At 41.2% G+C, this 16,694-nt stretch overlaps 1 pseudogene; it reads right to left on the bottom strand.

The window, feature by feature from the left end:
- Positions 1 to 238: 238 nt before the first annotated feature.
- LOC112311079 (pre-mRNA-splicing factor SYF1 pseudogene) lies at positions 239 to 11,376 on the bottom strand (annotated as a pseudogene).
- Between the last annotated feature and the right edge of the window lie 5,318 nt (positions 11,377 to 16,694).

Here is a 16,694-nt window from a genome sequence, read left to right as displayed (position 1 = left end):
TTTTTTACTTTCTGTCACTACAAGATTCTCTAAGCTCATTTTGTATATTTCCTCAAATCCTAGACTCAACCATTTCTCCAAGGAGGACCCCTAGTTTCTTTTTTTGGAGAATGGTATTAAAAAACAAGACATAAGTGATTATTAGTGATCATTGAGTTTGAATGACATTTTTTATACCTTAAGTATATTTGTGCTTTTTAAAATTGACTTTACTTTTTTTGTTTTTTTATTTTTTTGGTCATACAAACACACAGGTGTCAGTTTTTTTCAGACTCTGGAACATGGCGGCCGGCACATTCTACTGTTCCAGCTGCACCTCACTGGGCTCGAGATTCATCTCATCCTCATCCTCGCTCAGTTCCATCTCCTTTAGGTTATCCTGCTGTGTCAGCTCGGCCAGCTCTTCCCAGGATGCATACCTCCTCAAGAATAAGATCTCTGGGCCCGCGGGGTCTGGCAGCACTTGGCCTCCGCCCCAAGCTGCTCAGCCTGCTGCTCCAGAGGCTTCCTGTCATTCATGCCTCTTTGCCCCTGGGCAAGGTCAGCCATGGTGCCCATGGTGCTGCCCACACCTTGAGCATCTACAAGGCCATGAAGTTGACCTGCCTGTTGTATGTGGCCTGAATGCTTCGGCAGATCTGCAGCATCTCTTGGATGGTGTCCTTGTAGCCATGCTGGACCTCGAAACTTCCACATCTGCTAGAAGGCCCCAGTCGTCGAAGGTTGTAGATCTGAGAGCAGAAGCTGTAGATAGCTTGGGCGCAGTTAATCTTCCCCAGTTTACACTCCACGTCCGCAAATCAAAAGCACATCCTCTGGGTGTGCTTGTCTGACAATACCTCTAGGGCAATCTGGTAGATGGCTGGAAGTGTAGGAGACTCCATGTATATCGGCCCCCTACTCGCTGTAATTATTGTGCAGGCCCTACTGCTGGGTGGACTCCACGGCTGGAGTGACGACCACGTACACCACAACGGAATTCCTGCTGGGCCACATCCCACTCCTCTTCCAACAGCGCGTACAGCGGGTGCAGGGTCTTTGCGTATTTACCATCAGTGCCTGCTCAAAGAGGTCCCATGCACGCTTACAGACCCTCGCGTTCCAGCTTGCTGCTCTCTAGCGGGCAATGAATTTGGTGAGGTAGGGGTGCAGATGTTGGACACATTGGGCCACTTGAGCAGCGAGATGGCGCACTTGTACGCCTTAAAAGTCTCGAAGTACTTGTGCTTCTCCAGGAACATGGCATAGTTGATGACGATCTGGGGGTGAGGATCCACAGGATACGGTCACGCACAGCGCTGGTGGACTAAAAGGTGCCAAGACTTTCCTACAGGTTGGCGACCGTGGACCACGCACCCTCCATGACTTGTACACATGATTCTTCATGGACTCCGAGCCACTGAAGTACTTGGGGGGGCTGGCGGTAAGGGTTGTTGCCTTCCGCAGCAGCCACAGCCCTGGTCATAATTCTCGTGTTGGAGCTCCAGCTCATCCCACTTGCACAACACGCTTGCCAGTCTATCCACCTACTTGAAGCTCCCCTTGGTGGCCTTCTCTAAGATGATGCAGGCATCATCTAACGGCCGTTGTCCTCATAAAACTTGGCAAACATGACCTGCAGTGTCTGGGGTTTCTTCCGTAGTCTTGAAGGGGTCCACCATCTTCACAGACCCTGTGTGCATTGTCAATGATCTCCCAGGGGTGGTTTGGTGCAAGGCCAAGAGCTTGTGCCACTTAGCAAGTGATGTGGGTTTGGCACAGCAAGATGCTATTGAGGAGGTGGGGCTGCTGGCTGATGAGCTGCTCCAAATGGGCCAGGTCCACGTCCTCCTCCTCCGGCCCCAGCTCTGAGGCGGTCTCCATCTAATCAGTGATCATGTTCTCCTCTAACTGGGCATAGCTATTGAACACCTGGGTGAACTTCCACACTGTCATCACGGCCAATGGACTCCTCTACACTTCCCCTGCCCCTCCCCCCAGGCTTCTCAGATGTAGTAGATGGTCAGCAAGCAGCAAAGCTGCCCCACTGTTGTTGATCAATGGCACCTTTTCCGAGTTCTGGGAGATGAGGTTGCAGAGCTCATGCCACAGCTAGTAGTTGGACTTGAGAGCCTTGGCCACTAAGCTCTCGTTTTTCACTACAGTGCCAGGCACTGTGCAGCCTGTTGCAGCTGGTCACTCAACATGAGATACTCTGTACGCTTTTCTGTGCATTCAGGGCTCAGCTTGAGGAGTAGCCCTGCACAGCTCAGGTGTGAGCGCAGGAAGCGCAGGTATAGGGGCCAAGTACAAAAGTGCTTTGTGATGGGAGGTATCTGGAGTGCACAGTAGAGAGCGCGGCCAAGTGTGGATATGTGTGTGTGAGACGCGGCCCTGGTCCATTGGGAATTGACGATAATCTTGCCACAGATGGGGTATTTTGTGCATGAACACAAAGGCCCTCTCGTGGCAGTAGTTGACATCTTCAAAGGGAGAGTCAGTCAAACAGCGTTGCTACACCTGTGCCTGGCGCTCCTTCAGGGAGTGGTGCCAGAGGTTGCAGCTACTGAACAGCAGCGTCTGTGCCTGCTCGTACAGCTCATTGAGTCTGGGCTTCCAGTTCCCTGGTTTGAACCCTATGTAGTGGAGCCAGCTTTTGACAGAGAACTGGTTCCCCACGACTTCTTCCTCATCTGCAAGGTTCTCTTCTTCTAAGACAAGGTCTGGCTGCTCTGGCCCGAGGTTGTATCATCACCATCATTTTCCTGGCTTGCCAACTACAGGCTGCAGTAGCGTTATGACTTTCAGTTTTTATAGTCTTTTCTCTTTTTTATATTCCCATTCAATTTTTTCAAAACATTAAGTATATCTTTTATGATCCATATCTAATTCCAATGCCTGAAATGGTTGGAGGTCTAGTGTGTGTGTGTGTGTGTGTGTTTCTGTGAATTTTGCTCATGGTGGCTTGTTTCCTTATCAGTATAGTACATTTAAAAATTATGTATTAATATCTGTTATTTCTCTTATGCATAGAAATTCGCTGAGGCTGAGGCTGAGGGTGTCTTCTCTCAAAGAAGACTATTAATTGCTTCTACCAAAGAGGTGCATGAGGGGCCCTATGGACCTTATAGCACTTCAATTATAGTGTCAAGCTTTTAGATTTTAAGTTTCGTTATCAAGTGAAAGCTTAATTTCTCCAGGTTACACATTCTCCAGAGAGATCTTTCGTTTGCAATATCTATCTAAATCCATGGTTTTTGAGTCCAGGTTTTATATCAAGTTGTCTTCAGTCTATAATTTTGCTCTCATAGTATTAAGAGTGTTCCTAATCCTACTATGTACTGAAGTGATTGGTCATGGGGCTCACAGCGTAGAGTTAAAGCACAGACCTTGTAGCCAGGCTACCTGGATCCCAATTTTGGCTTTGCTATTTGCTTAGCTTTGTGACTTTAACCACCTTGCATCTTAATTCCCTCATCCACAGTATTGGAATAATTATAACCTGCCTCATTGGATTAGTAAGGGATTAGATACTTGGTACACAGCAAGTCCATTTTATTGGTGTCCACGTATGATGTTAGGGCAGCCGTGCACTTAGCTTCCTGGACTTGTGTTTTATTTCTGGTCTCAGCAAATTTCTCTTTGTTGCAGGTTCACCTATTCATTTAAAATAGTTGTAACAGTCAGGGTTTAGGGTTCAGAGAAACAGAATATAGGTAAGTAGAAAGCAATAGTGAGAGAGAGGTTTTTTGTTGTTGTTTTATAGGGATTTGACCTTAAGCGATTGTACAATAGAAGCTGGTTGAGAAGTTTCTGTAAATTTAGGTCTTGTCTTTGCCAGGACTTGAAGTCGGGCAAGGGAAGAAGGACGTGAAGAGAGAGGGAGCAAGAGCAACTTGGAACTTGCAAGCACAAGTAAGAGCCTATAAGGATGGACTGAAGACCCTATTCTTTTGGTGGTATGGGTGTTCTGCAGATGCCAGGGTGCTTTGTCACAGAGCTAACCACACACACCTGGCCCAGGAGTCAGAGAAGGTGAAGGAAAATGTAGGAAGAGTCAAGGTGGAGCAGTTGGTATAGTTGTTTCCTCAAGCCTAGGACAAGCCAGCAGATAAGCAACATGTATGAGTTACAAAACGCTTGTTGCCTCATTCCCCTCTCCAAATATCTCTTGTGACTCACTCTTAACTGGAATTATACAAGACAGGGAATTATGGGAAATATAGGTCAGCTTAGCCAACTTGACATTTTACAAAGTCACCACAATAGTATTTTAAATATTTTGTGAGTCACTGTCAGATGTTATGTAGGGGGAGAATTTCAGGATCCCTATATGCACCTTGTTCGTTGATATGGAATTCTCGACTGTAAGCTTTGTGAGGGTAAATATCTTTACTGGAAAATATCTTTAATTGCTTTCCATTGTACTCCAATGCCTAGCACATTAACTTTTACATAGTAGCTTCTTAATATGTATTGCTGAATAAATGAATGAGTATGATATTCTAGATATCACTGTAAGAGCCAGGGATACAAAGGTAAGACATATTCTTTTCTTCCCTCATGGGATGTGGAGCCTACTTAGATAAGACATGTAGAGATACATACATTAGAAATATTTATACATATACACAACCTTTGCCAACATATGGTGAACAGTTAAAATAAACAATTAAACAAATAAACAATTAAAATTTTATATTAGTATAAAAATAATTTATTATATTATTAAAATATGGCTAAAATAATTTTTAATCTAAAATTCTAGTTTTTTAAACTTAGGATGGGGAAGACAGATTTAGTAAGAGATATTATACATTCAATTTAGAAAAAAAGGTTTGGAATAAAAATTTCTGATTCTTCAAATTTTTCATAGAGAAGAATAATAATTGTGGCAGAGACTGGATGGATGGTCACCAAAACCTGCTTTCTCTCTCTATTTTTTTCTTCCGGGCCCACTAGAAGGCTACTGTTCTCAACTTTTTTTTTTTTTACAATTAAGCATTGTCATATGTCTAGCAATAATAGCATGGAAGCATACATGATGTACATCACTTCCAGATCTGGCTGATATGAATCTCCCATATGTGATCTTCCATACATCCTTCTGTAGCTCCGTGCAGATGAGTATGACAACTTCACAAGTTATATGTTGAAGATATCTGGGAAACCATGTGCTGCTGATTATGAGACTGAAGGATCCTGAATGTCTGTGCTTTAGAGGAGAGTTAGCATAGGATCAGGAATACCTGCCATCCATACTAGATCATTCATTGAGGAAAAAAGATAAATTTTTATTTTTGAAGCCACTGACATTTTGGGGTTGTTGATATAGCAACCCATGTCATTCTACCTAATACAAAGATTTATGAAGAGATATAAGAAATGTGGCTGCAGCATATATATAAATGATATTACATAATATACATATTTTATATATAAATAATGTTTGGCTATACTAAGAAATACATTAAAATAAAAAAAGCAAAGTATATTGCTTGTCATCATATATAGATGTTCAAATTAATAGCAAACTTGATGTTCCAATATTTATCTTCAATAGCCTACCTCTTACATTTAATCTATTTCATGAAACCTTGTTTGAATGTGTTACAAGGGATTGGAAAACCTCTACAAATCCATTGTTTCCAAGCCTGTGAAGTTCATTGGGTTGAGAGTCAGAAAACCAAGAATCTGAAGATGAGTGTGTTAATTTTAAATCATCTGTTCTCAGATAATCACTTTTCATTTATTAACCATAAACCTTCAAAATAACACACACATTAATTCTATTTACACTGAACTTGGGACAGAGCAAAGAATTTACAGCTTCCAACTTTCAGTCTTTCCCACTGTCTGAATTTTTTCAAGAAAATATTCATACTTCAAATATGATATATCATTTATGAGTCCTGATATCAAAACCAGAGAAAGACATTATGGGAAATGAAGACTATATGCCAATAACTCTTATGACTATACATGCAAACATCCTCAAAAAATTGTGAGCAAAGCAAGTACAGTAATGTATAAAAAGAACTTACACTATGACCAAGTAGAATTCACCCCATGAATGCAAATTGGTATAACATCTGAACGTCAGTTGATGTGATGGTACACTATTTGAATGGAATAAAGGAGAAAAACCACACTATCATGCCAATAGATGAAGAAAAAGCATTTACACCCTAGCTACGGTGGCTCAGTGGGTTGGAGCAATGTCCAGTACATCATAAGGATGCAAGTTTGTTTCCCGGTCAGACACATATCTTGGTTGCAGGTTTGATCTCTGGTTGGCATGCATATGGGAGGCAGCCAATCCATGTTTCTCTCTCATATCAATGTTTCTCTCTCTCTCTTTCTTCTTCCCTCTCTAAAATCAATAAACATGTTTAAAAAAGAGAAAGAAAAAGCGTTTGACAAAATTCATTATCCCTTCATGACAAAAACACCTAGCAAATTAAGGAATAGAAGGGATCTGTCTCAACCTGACAAAGGGCATCTAGGAAAAACCCACAGCCAATATCATACCTAATGGTGAAAGACTGAATATTTTCCTGTAAGATCAGGAAAAAGACAAGAATGTCTGCTTTGCCAACTGTATCTAACATTGCACCAAGTTTTTAGACAGGACATTAGAAAAGAAAAGGGAATAAAAAGGCATTTAAATTAGAAAAGAGAAAGTAGAACTTCTTTATTTGCAGACAATACAATCTTATATATAGAAAAATTTGAACACTCTTAGAACTAATAAATGAACTCAGCAAGATGTCAGGACATAAGATCAATATATAAAAACAACTGTATTTCTATACAGTACCACTGAACAATCCAAAATTGAAATCAAAGAAAGAATTTCATTTGTAATAGCATATAAAAGAATAAAATATTCAGGAATATATTTAACAAAGGAGTGTAAAACTTATGCACTGAAAACTGCAAAACATTATTGAAAGAAATTAAAGACCTACATGAGAAAAAAAGACCTAAACAAATATCAAAATATCCCATGTTTATGGATTGAAAGACTTAATATTGCTAAAACGACAATACTACTCAAAGCAATCTATAGATTCAGTGAAATCCCTATAAAAATCCCAGCTGCCTTCTTTACAGAAATTGACAAGCTGATCCTAAAACTCACTTAGAAACATAAGTGATCTAGAATAGCCAAAACAATCTTGAAAAAGAACACAGTTGGTGCTCTCACATTTCTTAAATTCAAAAGTTAGTGCATAGCTACAGTAATCAAGACAGTGTAATACTGGCATAAGGGTAGACATATAGATCAGTGAAATCACATCTATAAATAACTGTCATATACATAATCAACTGATATTTGGTACAGTTGTTAAGACAATTCCTTGGGGAAAAGAATAGTCTTTTTAAACAAATGGTCCTGGGACAACTGGGTAGAATAAAATTGACTCCCTATCTCATACCATACACAAAATTAAGTCAACATGGATCAAAAACCTAACTGTAAGAAATAAAACAAGCACAAGTAAAAAATAAAACTTTTATTAAAATATCAAAGAAAAGAAAAACAAGTCTTATAAAAATTCTTGGAAGAAAACATTGGCATAAATCAATGTGGCCTTGGACTAGGCAATGGTTTCTAGACATAACACCAAAAGCACAAGACACACACACACAGAGACACATGGGACTTCAGTAAAATTTAAAATTTTGCATTTCAAAGGACACCATCAAGAAATTGAAAATACAACCAGTGGAATGGGAGAAAATACATGTAAATTATATATATGATAAGGAACTTGTATCTAGCACATATAAAGGACTCTCACAACTTAATAGTAAAAAGGCAGATCAATCAATTTAAAAATGGGCAAAAGATCTGAATAAATACTTCTTCATAGAAAATATATAGATAGCTAATAAACATGTATACAGATTCTCAGCATCATTAGCCATCAGGGAAATGCCAATAAAAACTACAATAAGGTACCACTACACACCCACTAAGATGACTATAATAAAAACCAAACAAATAGATACTGATGAATTTTGTTGAAGATAATGAATAATTGGGACCCTCTTACATTACTGGTGGGAATGTAAGATGGTGTAGCTGGCTGGGAAAACAATGGTGTAGCTGGCTGGATCAAGTTGCCACAGGATCCAGAAATTTCATCCTTAGGTACATACCCAAGAGAAATAAAAAGTTATGCTCACATAAAAACAAATGTAGTTGACCTTTGAACAATGCACAGCTGAAAATCTGTGTATAACTCTTGACTCCCCAAAACTATGAAAGGCCTATTCTTGACTGAAAGCCTTGTTAATAATGTAAACAGTAGATTAACACATTTTTTTATTTCTCATTATTGTTTTAATTTTTTGATAAGTGGAATACATTTTGTCATGTTTGTTTATTTTATATTTGTACTTCCTTTATTTTTTTTAAGGTTTAATTATATCTTAATGATTAGGCTATGACAGTTGTCCCAATTTTTCCTCTCTACCCCCTCCACCCAGTATTCCCCATTCCCTCAGGCAATTTCCCCACCATTGTTTATGTCCATGGGTCATGCATATGGGTTCTTTGGCTACTCCATTTCCTAATCTGTGCTTTACATCACCATAGCTACTCGGTAACTACCTGTTTGAACTTCTTTTTTTAAAAAAAATATTTATTGATTATACTATTACAGTTGTCCCATTTCCCCCCCTTCACTCAACTCCATCCTGCCTACCCCCTCCCTCCCACATTCCCCCCCTATAGTTCATGTCCATGGGTCATACTTATAAGTTCTTTGGCTTCTACATTTCTTACACTATTCTTACCCTCCCCCTGTGTATTTTCCACCCATCATTTATGCTATTTATTCTCTGTACCTTTCACCCTTTTCTCCCCCTCCCACTCCCCTATTGATAACCCTCCATGTGATCTCCATTTCTGTGGTTCTGTTCCTGTTCTAGTTGTTTGCTCAGTTTTCTTTTGTTTTTGTTTTAGGTGTGGTTGTTAATAACTGTGAGTTTGCTGTCATTCTTACTGTTCCTATTTTTTATCTTCTTTTTCTTAGATAAGTCCCTTTAACATTTCACAGAATAAGGGCTTGGTGATGATGAACTCCTTTAACTTGACCTTATCTGAGAAGCACTTTACCTGCCCTTCCATTCTAAATGAAAGCTTTGCTGGATAGAGCAATCTGGGATGTAGGTCCTTGCCTTTCATGACTTGGAATACTACTTTCCAGTCCCTTCTTGCCTGTAAGGTCTCTTTTGAGAAATCAGCTGACAGCCTTATGGGAACTCCTTTGTAGGTAACTGTGTCCTTTTCTCTTGCTGCTTCTAAGATTCTCTCCTTCTGCTTAATCTTGGCTAATGTAATGATGATGTGCCTTGGTGTGTTCCTCCTTGGGTCCAGCTTCTTTGGGACCCTCTGAGCTTCCTGGAAGTCTATTTCCTTTGCCAGACTGGGGAAGTTCTCCTTCATTATTTGTTCAAATAAGTTTTCAAGTTTTTGTTCTTCCTCTTCTCCTTCTGGCACCCCTATAATTCGGATGTTGGAATGTTTCAAGATGTCCTGGAGGTTCCTAAGCCTCTCCTCATTCTTTTGAATTCTTATTTCTTCATTCTTTTCTGGTTGGATGTTTCTTTCTTCCTTCTGGTCCACACCATTGATTTGAGTCCCAGTTTCCTTTGCATCACTATTGGTTCCCTGTACATTTTCCTTTGTCTCTCTTAGCATAGCCTTCATTTTTTCATCTAGTTTTCAAACAAATTCAACTAATTCTGTGAGCTTCCTGATTACCAGTGTTTTGAACTGTGCATCTGATAGGTTGGCTATCTGTTCGCTGCTTAGTTGAATTATTTCTGGAGCTTTGAAGTGTTCTGTCATTTGGGCCTTTTTTTTTTTTGTCTTGGAGCACCTGTTATATAAAGGGGCAGAGCCTTAGGTGTTCCCAGGGGCAGGGTAAGGCTGGTTGCTGGGCTGTGATGCTGTATGTGGGGGAGGGGCCAAGAGGGAGCAATGGCGCTTGCTCCACTCTCCACCGGATTTCACTCACTCCCTCAGCTACCCACAATCAAATTGGGACCCTCTGGTGCTGGTTCCCAAGTGGGTGGGCTTGTGCACACTCTAGGCCCCTGTGGGTCTCTCCAACGACCTGTCCTGTGAGGCTGGGAGTTTCTCCTGCTGCCGCCTCAACCCCCACGGGTGTTTTCAATCAGAGGTTTGAGGCTTTATTTCCCTGAGCTGGAGCCCTGGGTTACGAGGTCTGCTTTGCTCCCCCGCCATTCATCCTGGTTTATCTGTGCGTGATGTGGGGCTGCAGGGTCTGCTAGTGGTCAGACTGCCTGCCCCCTTCATCCCACACTCCACCAGTCTCGGTCCTGCCACGGCAATGCGAGTCCTCTCTGCCCTGGCTGCCCATCTCCGCCCCTCCTACTGGTCTGGATGAATGTTTCTTTTTTATCTACTTGGTGTCGGACTTCCTTGCTGTTGGATTTTCTGTCAGTTCTGGTTGTGCGAGGAGGCGCAGTGTGCCTACCTACGCCTCCATCTTGGTTCTCAGATTAACACATTTTTGTATGTTACATATATAGTATTCTTATAATAAAGTAGGCTAGAGAAAATAAAATGTTATTAAGAAAATAAGGAAAGTACATTTACAATATTAATTGAAAAAAAAATTCACATATAAGTGGACCCTCGCTGTTGAAACCCATGTTGTTCAAAGGTCATCTATACATGATTTTCATATCACCATCGTCCATAATAGTCTAAAAGTAGAAGCAACCCAAATGTCCTTCAAATAATGAATAGGTAAACAAGATGTAGTATAGCAACATAATGGAATATTATTCGGCAATTAGAAAGAAATGAGAGGATCCAAGACAGCAGAAGAGTAAGTGGAAGCTACACCAACCTCCTCCTAAGACCAATCTGGAATTACAACTAAATTGTAGAGAAATCATCCAGAATAACCAACTGAACACTAGCTGGAGAGAAGCCTTATAACCATGGACTGACAAGAAACCACTTCACTATAAAAAGACTGGTAGGCAGTGCAGAAGAGGCATGAGAGGTCTGGCTGGGCAACCATGGGCAGCAGTTTTGAAAGGATATTTCAGCAGCCTGGGGGTTCCCTCTGAAAAGTGTGAGGTCTAAACCCCAAGCTGGGCTTCTCAGCCGATAGCCCTGGAGATGGAAAGAACCCAGATAACATCCAGCTGTGAAAAGCAGCAGTGTTTCTGTCTCCCTGGCACAGATGAGCCTCTTAAACACACAAAATTGCGTTTGTAGTCACTTACCCTTGGCTCTAGCAGAACGAGGGCAGAGTGCAGTAGAAATGCTTGAGGAGAGTCTGGGGCTGGCAGCTCTGGGGAGAGAATCCCCGTGCTGACTATACCCCGTACTGCAGAATCCATCTTTCTCAGGCTGATCACTCTGCTTCAAGTGGCTTCCACCTGAGGGGAAGCAATAGCCACGCCCACAGGGATTACTCTGCCCCACCCAGCAGTGCTTAAACCCAGCTGCTGATTACAAATGTAGCAGCTGATTAGTTTAACAGATAAGGCTGAAAATACAAAGAAGCAGCTCAAATGGCAAGACAAAGGAACAGATCCCCAAATGAAAGAAAAAGAGAATTCTTCAGAAGAACTGATAAAATTGAGGCAATAAAGTTATCAGATAGAGAGTTTAAAGTAATGATTAAAAGGATACTCAGCAATAATAGAGTAATGATTACAAGCAAAAAAGACATAGAAACCATAAAAAAGGACAAGTCAGAAATAAAGAATGCAATATCTGAAATAAATAATACAGTGGAAGGAATAAACAGTAGCTTAGATGAAGCAGAAGATCAAATCAGTGTTTTGGAAGACAAGGTAGAAAAATACACCCAGACAGAGCAGCAAAAAGAAAAAAGAATTTGGAGGGCAGAGAGATAGGTGGGAGCGGAGTCCACTTCCCTTAGGCACCAGTGAAATGCCTAGCTCATCTGAGGAACAGTGAACAGCCAACAGTACTCCAGCATATATGAAGATCAGAGACCAAAAATTGTAGAGGACATTGAAAAATCAGACACTAAGGAGAGTGCTTAAGGACAATAAGGTCCCTGGGACCAGCGCCGGAACCAGGGTGGCTGAAGCAACCCACGCCCCCTGCCCCCACCAGGGCCGCAGGGTCTGCTGCAACATTCTTGGGAGAGGGCCAGGATGGGCTGTGTGAGAGGCCAGGTGCTTGTCTGGATGGGGGCGGGGGGGGGGGGCTTGAATAGGAGGAATTTCTTGGGAAAAAAAAAAAAGAGAGAGAGAAAATAGAGGCACTCAGGGGCTGTTTAGAGAATTCTCCGCAACAGCTGTGGCCTCTTGCGCCCCCACTCTCTCGGCCCCAGGACTGTGAACACCAGATAAGGAGCCCCAGCACACACCTGAAGCCCAGGTCGTGCACACCCCGATCAGCGGCCAGGCTGCCCAGGCACACATGCCCAAAGCCCCTGAGTAGGTGTGTACCCTGATCAACAGCCTGGCTGCCTGCCGGTGACCACACCTGAAGCACCAGGGACTGAGCTCATCCCACTTAGCCCCTGCACACAGAGCCCTGCCGGGCCTACTTGCTCTGTTCTCGGAAGGCAGGCAGAACACCCAGCAGAGGGAAGCTGCAGGGCTAGGGGAGATTGCAGTCCCTGGAAAGGCTTGACTCAGTAGGGGGCTGAACTACCCTGAAAGAGCACTGAGAGCCCCTAGCATCTAGGACAGCAAAGAGCAAGAAGGTGGAGGGTGAGTTGCCCCTAATTGGTGCACCTCAAGGATGGCACAACTGGTGGACTAAAGGCCTAGGGGGGAGCAGAAGGACCCTGAGGAACTGTACTGGAGGCTGGACAACAGCAAAGAGTATGGCTCAAGAAGGGAGAAAAGTGAAACCAATCCCTCCGCCCACCCCCTCCCCGTTTCACAGACAAGAAGACCAGCAGAAGTGACCTGACCAGTTTAAAGCCAGCAGAAGACTTTTTTTTAAAAAAAATTCCTTCTTCCTGCCTTCCTTTACTATTTTATTCCTTCTTCCTGCCATCTTTTATTTATTTTTTTAATTTTTGTTAAAATTCCTTCTTTTCTTTCCTCCGATCTTTTTTTATTCCTTAGTCCTTCCTTCCTTCCTTTCCTTTTCTATTCCTTTTTCCTTCCTTCCTTTTATTTCTCCTTTTCCACAGGTGAGACAATAAAACCTGGAGCCCTGAAAATACCAGAGTTAGACCCAAACAAGGGTCATCCTAATAACTGAGAAGGTGAGACAAATTTCACTTTGCTACTCCAGAGAACTTGCAAGGTGGGAGTGGTGAACACCAGTACACCTGCTGGAAGAGGAAGCCCACCAACAAAGGAAGCACCAACAGATAACAGAAGAAGGTGAGGAAGGGACACTAACCTCACACTAACCTCACTAACCTCACTAACCTCAATCCAGGACTGATCTGGAAATACAACTAAATAGTGGAGAAATTAATCAGAACAAACAACTGAACAAGAGCGAGAGAGAAGCCTCAAAACCTTGTACACACAGAAGAATCAGCTTCAACACAAACTGTTCACATCTGCACAACAGAATACAAGATGTGGTGGATGGAGTGGCCCTCAATTAACCAGCTAGAGAGAAGGACCCATCAAAGACAGACCCAACAACAATCAAAACCCAAAGACATACAGAGGGCCAACATAAACGACAGCCCAAGACCAGCGAGCTCAGGAGATTAAGGAGATGGCACCACTGAATCCCTCTGGCATTCTACCATAGAAGTTCATACCATAAAGCCAGGGAGTCAGAACAGATCAATTTAAGAAGCAGAGGCTAACAAGAAGAGTCTCACAAACAATGGGAAGACAAAGAAATAATCCCCAAAAGAAAGGAAAGGAGGAAGCCTCAGAAACAATGCTAAATGAAACAGAGGCAAGTCAGCTATCAGATACTGAGTTCAAAGCAATGGTTATTAGGAAGCTCACTGAGCTCACAGAGAATTACCAGAAACTACAGGGAAACTACAATGAACTCACTGCAAACTATATCAACATGAAAAAGGAAGTAGAAACTATCAGCAAGGGCCAAGAGGAAATGAAGAATACAGTTTCTCAACTGAAGAACATAGGAGAAGGAATCAAAAGCAGACGTGATGAAGCAGAGGATCAGATCAGTGAGCTGGAGGACAAAGTAGAAAAAAAGACCCAGAATGAGTAAGAAAAGGAAAAGAAGCTCAGAAAGAATGAAGAGGGATTAAGGGAAATGCAGGACAACATGAAACGCAATAATATCTGTATAATAGGGATACCAGAAGGAGAAGAAGAAGAGCAAGGGATAGAATACCTGTTTGAAAAAGTAATGATGGAAAATTTCCCTAATCTGATGAGAGAAAAAGTCACACAAATCCAAGAAACACAGAGAGTTCCAAGCAAGAGGAACCCAAAGAGGCCCACTGCAAGACACATAATAATTAAAGTGCAAAATTCCAAGACAAAGAGAGGATTCTAAAGGCATCAATGGAGAAATAGGAAGTAACATACAAGGGAGCCCCAATAAGGTTAGCAGCTGCCTTCTCAATGGAAACGCTCCAAGCCAGAAGAGAATGGCAAAAAATATTCCAAGTAATGAGAATCAGAGGCCTCCAACCAAGACTACTTTACCCAACATGGCTCTCAATCAAGATATAAGGCCAAATAAGGAGTTTCCCAGACAAAAGAAGTCTAAAAGAATACATCTCCACCAAACCAGCTCTGCAAGAGATGCTAAAGGGACTGCTTGAAGGAAAGGAAGGAAAAGAGAGAGAGAGAGAGAGAGAGAGAGGAACACAGGTATAAAAAAACGGCAATGAATAAATACCTATCAATAATAACCTTAAATGTAAATGGATTAAATGTTCCAATCAAAAGACATAGAATAGCTGAATGGATAAGAAAACATGACCCACACATAGGCTGCTTACAAGAGACCCATCTCAGGACAAAAGACTTACATAGATTGAAAGTGAAGGGCTGGAAACAAATTTTCCAAGCAAATGGACAGGAAAAAAAAGCAGGGGCAGCAATACTCATATCAGACAAAATAGACTTCCAAAGAAGGGCCATAAAGAGAGACCCAGAAGGTCACTTCATAATACTCAAAGGGAGAATCCACCAAGAAGACATAACATTGTAAATATATATGCACTCAACATAGGAGCACCCAAATACATAAAGGAAATCTTGGAGGACTGCAAGAAAGATATTGACAGCAACACAATTATAGTAGGGGATTTTAACATCCCACTGTCAAAAATTGATAGATCTTGCAAACAAAATATGAACAAAGATATTGTGTCACTGAACAATACCCTAGATGAAATGGACTTAATGGATATATATAGAGCTTTTCATCCCAAAGAAGCAAAATACACATTCTTTTCAAGTGTACATGGAACATTTTCAAAGATAGCCCACATGATAGGACACAAAGCAAACCTCAACAAATTTGAGAAAATTGAAATCATATCAAGCATTTTCTCTGACCACAAGGGACTGAAACTAGAAACCAACCCCAAAGGAAAAAACCCAAAACACTCAAAATCATGGAGATTGAATAGCATGCTATTAAAAAATGAATGGGTCAAGAATGAGATTAGGGAAGAAATCAAAAAGTTTCTGGAAACAAACAAAAATAAATTCACAACAACCCAAAACTTATGGGACACAGCAAAGGCAGTCCTGAGAGGGAAGTTCATCGCAATACAGGCCTACCTTAAAAAGATAGAAACATTTAAAACAAATAACCTAACCCTACGCCTACAAGAACTCGAGCAACAACAACAAAGACAGCCCAGAGCAAGCAGAAGGAAGGAAATAACCAAGATCACAGCAGAGTTAAATGACATAGAGACTAAAAGCACAATTCTAAGGATCAATGAATCCAGGAGCTGGTTCTTTGAAAAGATAAACAAAATTGACAAGCTTTTAAGTAGGTTCATCAAGAAAAAAAGAGAGAGGACCCAAATAAACACAATCAGCAATGAAAGAGGAGAGATTACAACTGATACCACAGAAATACAAAGGATTGTAAGAAATTACTACGAAGAACTGTATGCCACGAAATTTGAAAACCTTGGTGAAATGGACATATTTCTAGAAAATTATAATCTTCCAAAACTGAATGAAGAAGAAGCAGAAAACCTGAACAGACCAATAACAGCAGACGAAATTGAAGCAGTAATCAAAAAACTCCCAACACACAAAAGCCCTGGACCAGATGGTTTCACAGGAGAATTCTACAAAGCATTTAAGGAAGAGATAACCCCTACCCTTCACAGACTTTTTGAAAAAATCCAAAATGATGGAAGACTCCCAAACTCTTTTTATGAAGCCAGCATCATCCTAATCCCAAAACCAGATAAAGACACAACAAAGAAAGAAAACTTCAGGCCAATATTGCTAATGAACATAGATGCTAACATTCTCAACAAAATATTGGCAACCCGCATCCAGCAATACATTAAAAAGATCATACACCATGACCAAATGGGATTCATCCCAGGGATGCAAGGATGGTACAATGTTCGCAAATCAATAAACATAATACATCACATAAACAACAGCAAAAATAAAAATCACATGATCATATCAATAGATGCAGAAAAAGCATTTGATAAGATACAGACCAATTTATGATAAAAACACTCAGCAAAGTGGGAATAGAGGGAGCATTCCTCAACATAATAAAGGCCATA

Source organism: Desmodus rotundus, chromosome 7, assembly GCF_022682495.2.
Source record: "Desmodus rotundus isolate HL8 chromosome 7, HLdesRot8A.1, whole genome shotgun sequence".
Classification (NCBI taxonomy): domain Eukaryota; kingdom Metazoa; phylum Chordata; class Mammalia; order Chiroptera; family Phyllostomidae; genus Desmodus; species Desmodus rotundus.
This window is presented reverse-complemented; position numbering and strand designations above follow the sequence as displayed.